The sequence below is a fragment of the Ursus maritimus genome, unplaced genomic scaffold (genome assembly GCF_017311325.1).
Source record: "Ursus maritimus isolate PB19 unplaced genomic scaffold, ASM1731132v1 scaffold_4, whole genome shotgun sequence".
NCBI lineage: Eukaryota > Metazoa > Chordata > Mammalia > Carnivora > Ursidae > Ursus > Ursus maritimus.
Genome location: NW_024426552.1, coordinates 37,515,871 through 37,523,535, shown reverse-complemented (window position 1 = coordinate 37,523,535; position 7,665 = coordinate 37,515,871). Strand labels below are relative to the sequence as shown.

The window sequence follows — 7,665 nt, the reverse complement described above, 5'->3', positions numbered from 1 at the left end:
CTCTGATACACTTTTTCCCTTGTCTCAACATTATTCATCTTTTAAGACCCTTCAAAACCATTTTATACTCTGTATGTCACACATATTACCTGCTACAATTATAAGCCACATGGGAAATCCTGTCTGGGACCATAATCTTTCTGTGCTTGTACAATTTCCCCAAATAGACTCTAAATCTCTTAGTGGCGAAGATCTGCGATACACTTTTTTGTGTTAGCAATATCCTTAAAACATCTTACACAGAGTAGGAGTTCATGAGATGATGATGATGGTAATAACCTGAGGTCCTATTTGGAATGGAAAGTGGTTTAAACAAATACTTGTGGAGATAATTGCATCATATAATATTTTCGAGATGTCATAACAAAAATATGTTCAAAGATAAATGTTCTGTGGGCTGAAGTTTCACCATTTATCATGACTCAGTAGTGTTCAAGTTTGCCTTTTATTTAAGGGCAAGCCCCTTTCCAATAAGAGGGTGGAGTGCGATGCAGTTCTCATAGCAAGAGTGAGAAGCAAGAGTGAGAAAGTAGTTTAACCCTTACAACCTTGAGAATTAAACAAGTATTGTTACTGGAAATGTAGGCAGAAAGAAAATGGAAGTCCAAATATGAAGTGAAGAGCCTGCAAGTAGAAAACATGTGTTTGGCCTCAAATCAGCTTTTGGGCCATTGGGTCCAGATCTACTCCAGCTCTACCAAGGAAGCTGAGCAGAAGGGCCTAAGTAGAGCCTTTCCACAGGGTCATTTGAGTTGGGAATGAGTTGGCAATGCTGTTGGCTGTCCAAGAACATCACAGCGAGAGTTCCAGCGTCAGTCAGCTCAACGGCTACTAAAACAAAAGCAGACTAACTATTGATCTATATACTGACTGGGTCGCCCTTCATTTACTCCTGGAAAGAAGAGAGACAAGAAACACAGGTAACAATACTTACATTCTTTCAGTGCCTAGTTATTTGGCACTTTTTTGATAGCTTTGCATATACCGACCCTCTTAATTCTCACAATAACCTTAAGAAGTATGTGCTCTTACTATCTTGATTGTTCCAAAGGAAAATGGAGGCCTAGAGGGTTAAGCAACAGGTTCAAGCTCTCACATGGCTAGTGAGTGGAGGAAATGGAATTCAAACAACATAGTCTGGATGAAAGGGGGCGGGCCCACACTAAACCATGTCATTAGATGTTTCAGGTTGTTGTGTGGCAAGGTTTGGGCAAGGGTGGGGCAGATTCTAAGTTTACAGTTGGCAACCTGAATACAATAATTGGACTTTGAAAGCAGCTGATGGAGGCAGGCCATCAGTATGTTTGTTACACAAGGGTTTCTCTCTGGTCCTGAATGAAGGTGCCTTGTGTGGGTAAATTTTGATACACCCCTAGAGTCCTTGCTTGGTAATATGTGAAGTCCTTGGCCATCAGCACGCAGAGTGGTGGCAGTCAGGCTTGCCCAGAAACAATCCAGAGGGGCAGAGTATCTCCCATGTCTATGGCTTTAGCACGGCTGTGCTTGGGATGCTGACGTGAGGTCCTGTTCTGTAGTGGCTCCTCTTCAAAGCTGGGGTTGCTACATGTTGTCGATAAAGATGCCCTGGAGTTTGTCTGCAGTTAGTGTCACCTGGTTGGCTCTTACAGAGTAGTTGGGGCGCTGAGTGTAGGTCAAGTCACATCCCCAGTCTAACAAATTCCATACCTACAATGTCACTAAACACCACACTACTTATGTTTTCAGATGGTAAAAATACCCTCGATATTCATGCATCACATCTTCGTATTTTGTCGAACGTTTAATGTAGAACATGAACTATTACATAACTCAAACCTATTTATTTGGACTAAAATGTATATCCTTAAATACCCTTCAGCACTTCAAAACACTAAAAGCCTAAATACTAACCACTGCAGCTCCCATCTAAACCTGTGCTTGAAATTTATTTCCTTATTTAGCGCTTAGATCAAATGGGTCTCTATTCCTTCATGCGCTGCCTTATGTATATTTCTCCTACCATCCTTCTGTGAAAGGTCAGTTTGACTTTCTTTCTTTTTTTTTTTTTTAAAGATTTTATTTATTTATGTGGCAGAGAGACAGCCAGCGAGAGAGGGAACACAGCAGGGGGAGTGGGAGAGGAAGAAGCAGGCTCCCAGCGGAGGAGCCTGATGTGGGGCTCGATCCCCGATCGCCAGGATCACGCCCTGAGCCGAAGGCAGACGCTTTAACGACTGCGCTACCCAGGCGCCCCCAAATAACAGTTTGACTTTCATCTGAAGTATAGCTACTATCTTCAAATATTAAAGATTTCTGTTTCCTCCCTACTAGGAGGCCTCTTTCTGCAACTTTCTTTTCTTTTCTATTTTCTTTTTTTTTTCATTTTCATTTTCTTTTTTCCTTTTTGCCCATCACTCTGTTCATCTGCCTTTCCAGTTGCCCCTATTTCTTTTCCTAGTGATGCTTTTCTTTAGGTTTTCCTATTCCTCCATCCGTCACAGAGGATCTTTTATTATTTGTAAAGAAAGCTTTGTGAAACTAAATTTCAGGTTCATAGAGCTTCCAGTTGAAGCTGTTACGCAGGCCACATGTATTTATTTCACTTCCTGAGAATTCAGTGAAATGATAATACAGAAGTAGAGATGACAAAAAAAGATTGCTGAGTGACACGAGGCTAGCATTAGAACATTTAATTAATTTCTAAATAATGAAATTCAGATGGAATTATTCAAAATATACATCCAATGAAGGGCACCCAAGTTTAAACCTATTACAAACGAAAACTTCACAAAATAAAAATGAGTTGCTGTGTATGAAAAAAAAAATACAATCACTAACATAAAATGTAAGAAATAGACTTGAAAAAAAAGTCTCGGAAATCACCAGAATATATACAGAAAAAGGAAGAGATGAAAATGTAAGAACACAGTATTACAAGTAAGTGATCGTTCTAGGAAGGTCGGCATGGGAGTTCTTTAAAGACAGAATGAAGAAAAAGGGGGGTATGGTAGAGAAAAGGGCGGCTGCCGAAGACGTCTCCGTCCTCACTGCCGGACCCCGTGATACGCTGGCCTACGTGGCTGAGCCGCACCGACGGGTGTGATGAAGTTAAGGATGTTAAGATGGGCAGAGTACCCTGAATTATCCAGGTGAACCCAGTGTAATCACAAGGGTCTTTACAGGAGAAAGGGAGGGCAGAGTCAGAGAATGTGATGAGGGAAGCGGAAGTCTGGCTGGTTCGAGGAAGGGCCACGAGCCTGGCGGGCTGGCGGGCTCTAGGAGCTGGGAAAGACGAGGCGGTGCATGCTTCTTTAGAAGATCCAGAACGAATGCAGCTGGGCTGACACCTTGGTTTCAGGACTGCTGATCTCCAGAACTGTAAGATAACGACTCTCTTGTTTTAAGCTATTAGGGTTGTAGGGATTTGTTACAGTAGCAGTGAGAAATTAATAAGGAGAGGATGAAATAATCAAGGGGAGAATAGAGTGAGATTTCTGAAAAGAAACAAAACAAACCAAACTGGTTTTGAGACTGAATGAATCTCCCTAAGTACAAAACAACATTCAGTGGTTGGGGTGGGGAGGGGAACACAGCTAGATACATCACGAAACTTAGAATGAGAAGATTTTTAAAATTTGTTGCAGAAGGATTCAAAACAAAACTGAAAACTAAACTGAGCAGTTACCTACAAAGGATCAGTTTTACAATGAGTATCGTAGTTCTCATAAGCATCATTGGACACTAGGTGATAGAATATGCCTTCAAAGGTTTAGGATAAATGGTTTTTAAAAATTGATATCTATCCTCAGGCAAAATATTAAGGTGAGAAGCAAAGGCATTCTGGAAATGTAAAAACTCAGTTTACTACCTGTAAATTCTTCCTTAAAAAATATGTAATGTGGGGGCGCCTGGGTGGCACAGTGGTTAAGCGTCTGCCTTCGGCTCAGGGCGTGATCCTGGCGTTATGGGATCGAGCCCCACATCAGGCTCCTCCGCTATGAGCCTGCTTCTTCCTCTCCCACTCCCCCTGCTTGTGTTTCCTCTCTCGTGGTTGTCTCTATGTCTGTGGAATAAATAGATAAAATCTTAAAAAAAAAATGTAATGTGTACTCTGGCAAAATGAAGCATGGATCTGAAAAAAAGAAAAATGGGAAATCCAAGAAACACATATACCAGATTCAGAGAACTAAAGAATACAGATTTCTGAATAATTGCTAAGGAGCAGTGTAGAAACCAAGTGATTCAACTTAGGAAGTCAGTGAGTTTTGAGAACTTGTTCAAGAAGAAAATGCACACCTTGAGGCCAATGATACAAGGAGGAAGCTGGATGGTTTGGAGATAAGGTAAATGTATATTACATCATAAAGTCTTATTAAAAAGTACACTGCGCCCTCACAATTCTACCAGTCTTCATTATTTCTTTGCTATTTGACATTTTCTCCTTTTGTGCTTTTGAAGAACTCATAAAAAATTCTGATTTGGTCACAACAGGAAGCATCAATTGATTGAAAAAAAAAACCAGTTTTATTTTTTATTAAAAAAATCAATGGATATGGGTTTGAATCCAGGCTCTGATTTTTAGTGAATATTGAATCTGATACTGTCCTAACTGACTTTAGTTTTTATCATCTCTAAGCTGGACAAGTTCCAATTTCCATATAAGTTAAAGAATCTAAATGAGGTAACCTGTAAAAGCCTCTATCATCATGTAAGCATTTATTATGTTCTTTGCCTATGTTACCCTTGGAAGCAAAAATTTGAGCTCTTTTACTATTCATGCTCCTTAATAAGATCTTGAGGTCTCATAGTTTACAAGTTTCTATTCCCTTCAATTTAGGGTTAAAATTCTCTTCAAAGTCTCTTCAGGAAGCACTGATGAGCGGATTTTTTATATTTTCAAGTAAAAGCATTTCTTTTCCATAAGGCAGTTCAATAAATACTTGTTGAGGGAACGGGGAAGAGAATTTTAAATTCTTTCACAGGCATGTTCCTTTTTATACCTACTCCTACTACTTCTTGCCCAGGGAGTTTAAAAGAACATGCCTGATAGCATAGTTGCAAAATCTGTAGCAGTCGAAATGGTCCAACCATTTTTATAAACTTTTGGCTTTCAGTTCAGACTTTTGGAAATTTCAACATTATTCACAGTTCCTGGAAATATTTTTTCAGACGAAAACAAAGGAACTGAATTCCTACCAACCAATGATTCCTCAGCCCACTCTTGTTTAGCTATTGGGGGGCTTTGTTGCCTCCCACTATCTGACCGCTGAGCGATATACATTTTTTTTTGGTACTTTCTCCATCTTAAGTTTCAATATAGATTTTTGCAACATGTTTCCTCCATAGGAGGTGTATCTAATGTGATGCCTCGAGTCCTCACAATATCAAAGGGATTTTTGTGATCTTAGTTCTATCAGATTTTATTAGTGTATGTATTTCAAATAGACATTTATTTCCAAACAAACCCTGGGAGAGAGAGAGAGAGAGAGATGTATGTGTGTGTTTGTATATATATATATAAAATACTCTCAGCACTTTGATCTGGTGCCTTGTCTGTGAGAGCTTATGAATAGGCAATGAGATCAACAATTTTCTGGTGGTCCTGCCCCAAATTTCTTCCTCTTTACATTGCTGGATGACCAGAAGTCTGGGACAAGGGGGAGGGAGTGTCCTCTCTTGCTTCCTTTCCCAATTCCCGGCCAGAGGGCCCTCTTGAATGCAATAATATTCAAATTATCTTCTAATTTTGAAGAGCGTGAAGAAGGCTTTGCTGTTGTGATTTTTTCTTTTTTTCCTTCTTCTTTCATCCTCAAGCATGCATACACGAATATACTGACTCTTCTCTGCCGAGGCTGATGGCTGGCTGGAATACAGTGTGGATGGACTTCCTTTCCAGTTCGGTGTGTAAGAGGATTAGAAGTCGCTACTCCATCCTAAGGACAAGTAAAAAGCTGAACAGACTGAAAAATCAACAACTGTCTTCCGTCCCTAAGAGCAAGGAACCCAGGGCAAACTGCAGAGCCCAGGCTGGAGGAACAGGTGAATAAAGGGAATGGGGGCTGAGGGAGCAGTGACCCACAGGCTGAAAGTGCTGCGGGGAGCCGTGCTGGGGGAGGAAGACCTGAACTGCAATTGATCGATTTATGGAGGTTGTGTGGTGGGAAAGTAGAAGAGTTCAAAACTTTAGGAGTATTCAGGGGAGAGGGGACCTCAAGATATTGTGATATTTACCTCCAGGAGCTTGACAAGATTCCCACAGTAACTACCTAGAAAAATTCCCTCAGGCTTCCCGCAGTGGGAGGGGGGAAAGGAGGCATTTGAAATAAACCAGAGCACTCTGTTTTTCTTAACAAGTCCTGCCCTGGNGGACTTGCAAACCAGGTCCTAACTCGTTGGGGTATTATCAAAGCCTAACTGACCTGGGGAAGGGGAATATCCAGCTCCAGCCCCTCTAGTCTTTCAAGTGGGAGAAGGGAAATACTTAACTCCAGCCCTGTTACCCGGTTCCACCTAGCTGGGGAGGGAAAGCCCAAGAAACTCTTATGAAGTTCACAGCCCAGAGGCTTTGCCTCTCTAAAAGATTAAGATCCAATCCCAGGAATGTAGAGTTTCCCCTTTCCCTACACTTCACCACGACTTTACTAAAGGCTTACAGCCATTCCTTTTGCTTGGCACGTCATGTCCAGCTCTCCAGAAAAATCACGATCCTATCAAAGGCAGAAAACCCAATTTGAAGAGGCGGAGTAAGCATCAAGACCAGACATGGCAAGGATATTGGAATGATCAGGCCAGGAATTTAGAACAACTGTGATTAATACACTAAGGGCTCTAACGGGTAAGGCAGACTGCATGCAAGGCCAGGTGGGCAGTGTAAGCAAAGAAATGGAAATCCTAAAACAGAATCAAAAAGAAATGCTAGACATCAAAAACACTGTAATAGGAATGAAAAAAGCCCTTGATGAACCTATTAGCAGACTGGATACAACTGCAGAAATATTCTCTGACCTAAAAGATCTATCAATAGAGTCCTCAAAAACAGATAAGAGAGCAAAAACTGAGAAAAACAGAACAAAATGTCTAAGGAGCATGGGGAAAAAAATGGAAAAAGATGTACATGTACTGGGAGTATCGGAAAGAGGGAAAAGGGCAAAGAACAGAAGAAATATTTGAAACAATAATGACTGAGAATTTCAAAATTAATGTCAGATGTCCGACACCAAACCACAGATCCAGGAAGCTCAGAAAGCACAAAGCAAGATAAACACCAGGAAAAAACAAAAACAAAAAAACAAAAAACAATTACACCTTAGCATATCATTTTCTAATAGGGCTTTATCTTTATCTTTGATTTTCTAAAAGGGGGCATTGGGGGAAGACAGAGGGAAGAAAGGGGGAAAGGGAGATTTTCCCGTTGGGGGGTGGGAAACACCTTTACCTATAGAGGAACAGGTAAGAATTACATCCCACTTCTTCCTAGAAACCATGCAAGCAAGAAAAGTAAATGAAATATTTAAAGTGTTGAGAGGGAAAACACACACACACACACACACACACACACACACACACACCAAAGTAGAATTCTGTACCCTAGGAAAATATCCTTCAAAAATTAATAAGAAATAATGAATTTCTCAATTGACCAAAAATTGAGGAAATTTGTTGCTAATAGACCTGCTTCACAAGAAA

The 7,665-nt window shown here is 40.6% G+C and overlaps 1 long non-coding RNA gene across 1 annotated transcript in view; it reads left to right on the top strand.

Moving 5' to 3' along the window:
* Positions 1-511: 511 nt before the first annotated feature.
* The window catches only part of LOC121100478, a 14,035-nt gene continuing 6,881 nt past the window's right edge, over positions 512-7,665 (top strand). Inside the window, exons 1-2 of the long non-coding RNA XR_005832253.1 lie at positions 512-920; positions 5,794-6,018. This is a non-coding gene — a long non-coding RNA (uncharacterized LOC121100478). The remainder of the gene's footprint in view (positions 921-5,793; positions 6,019-7,665) is intronic.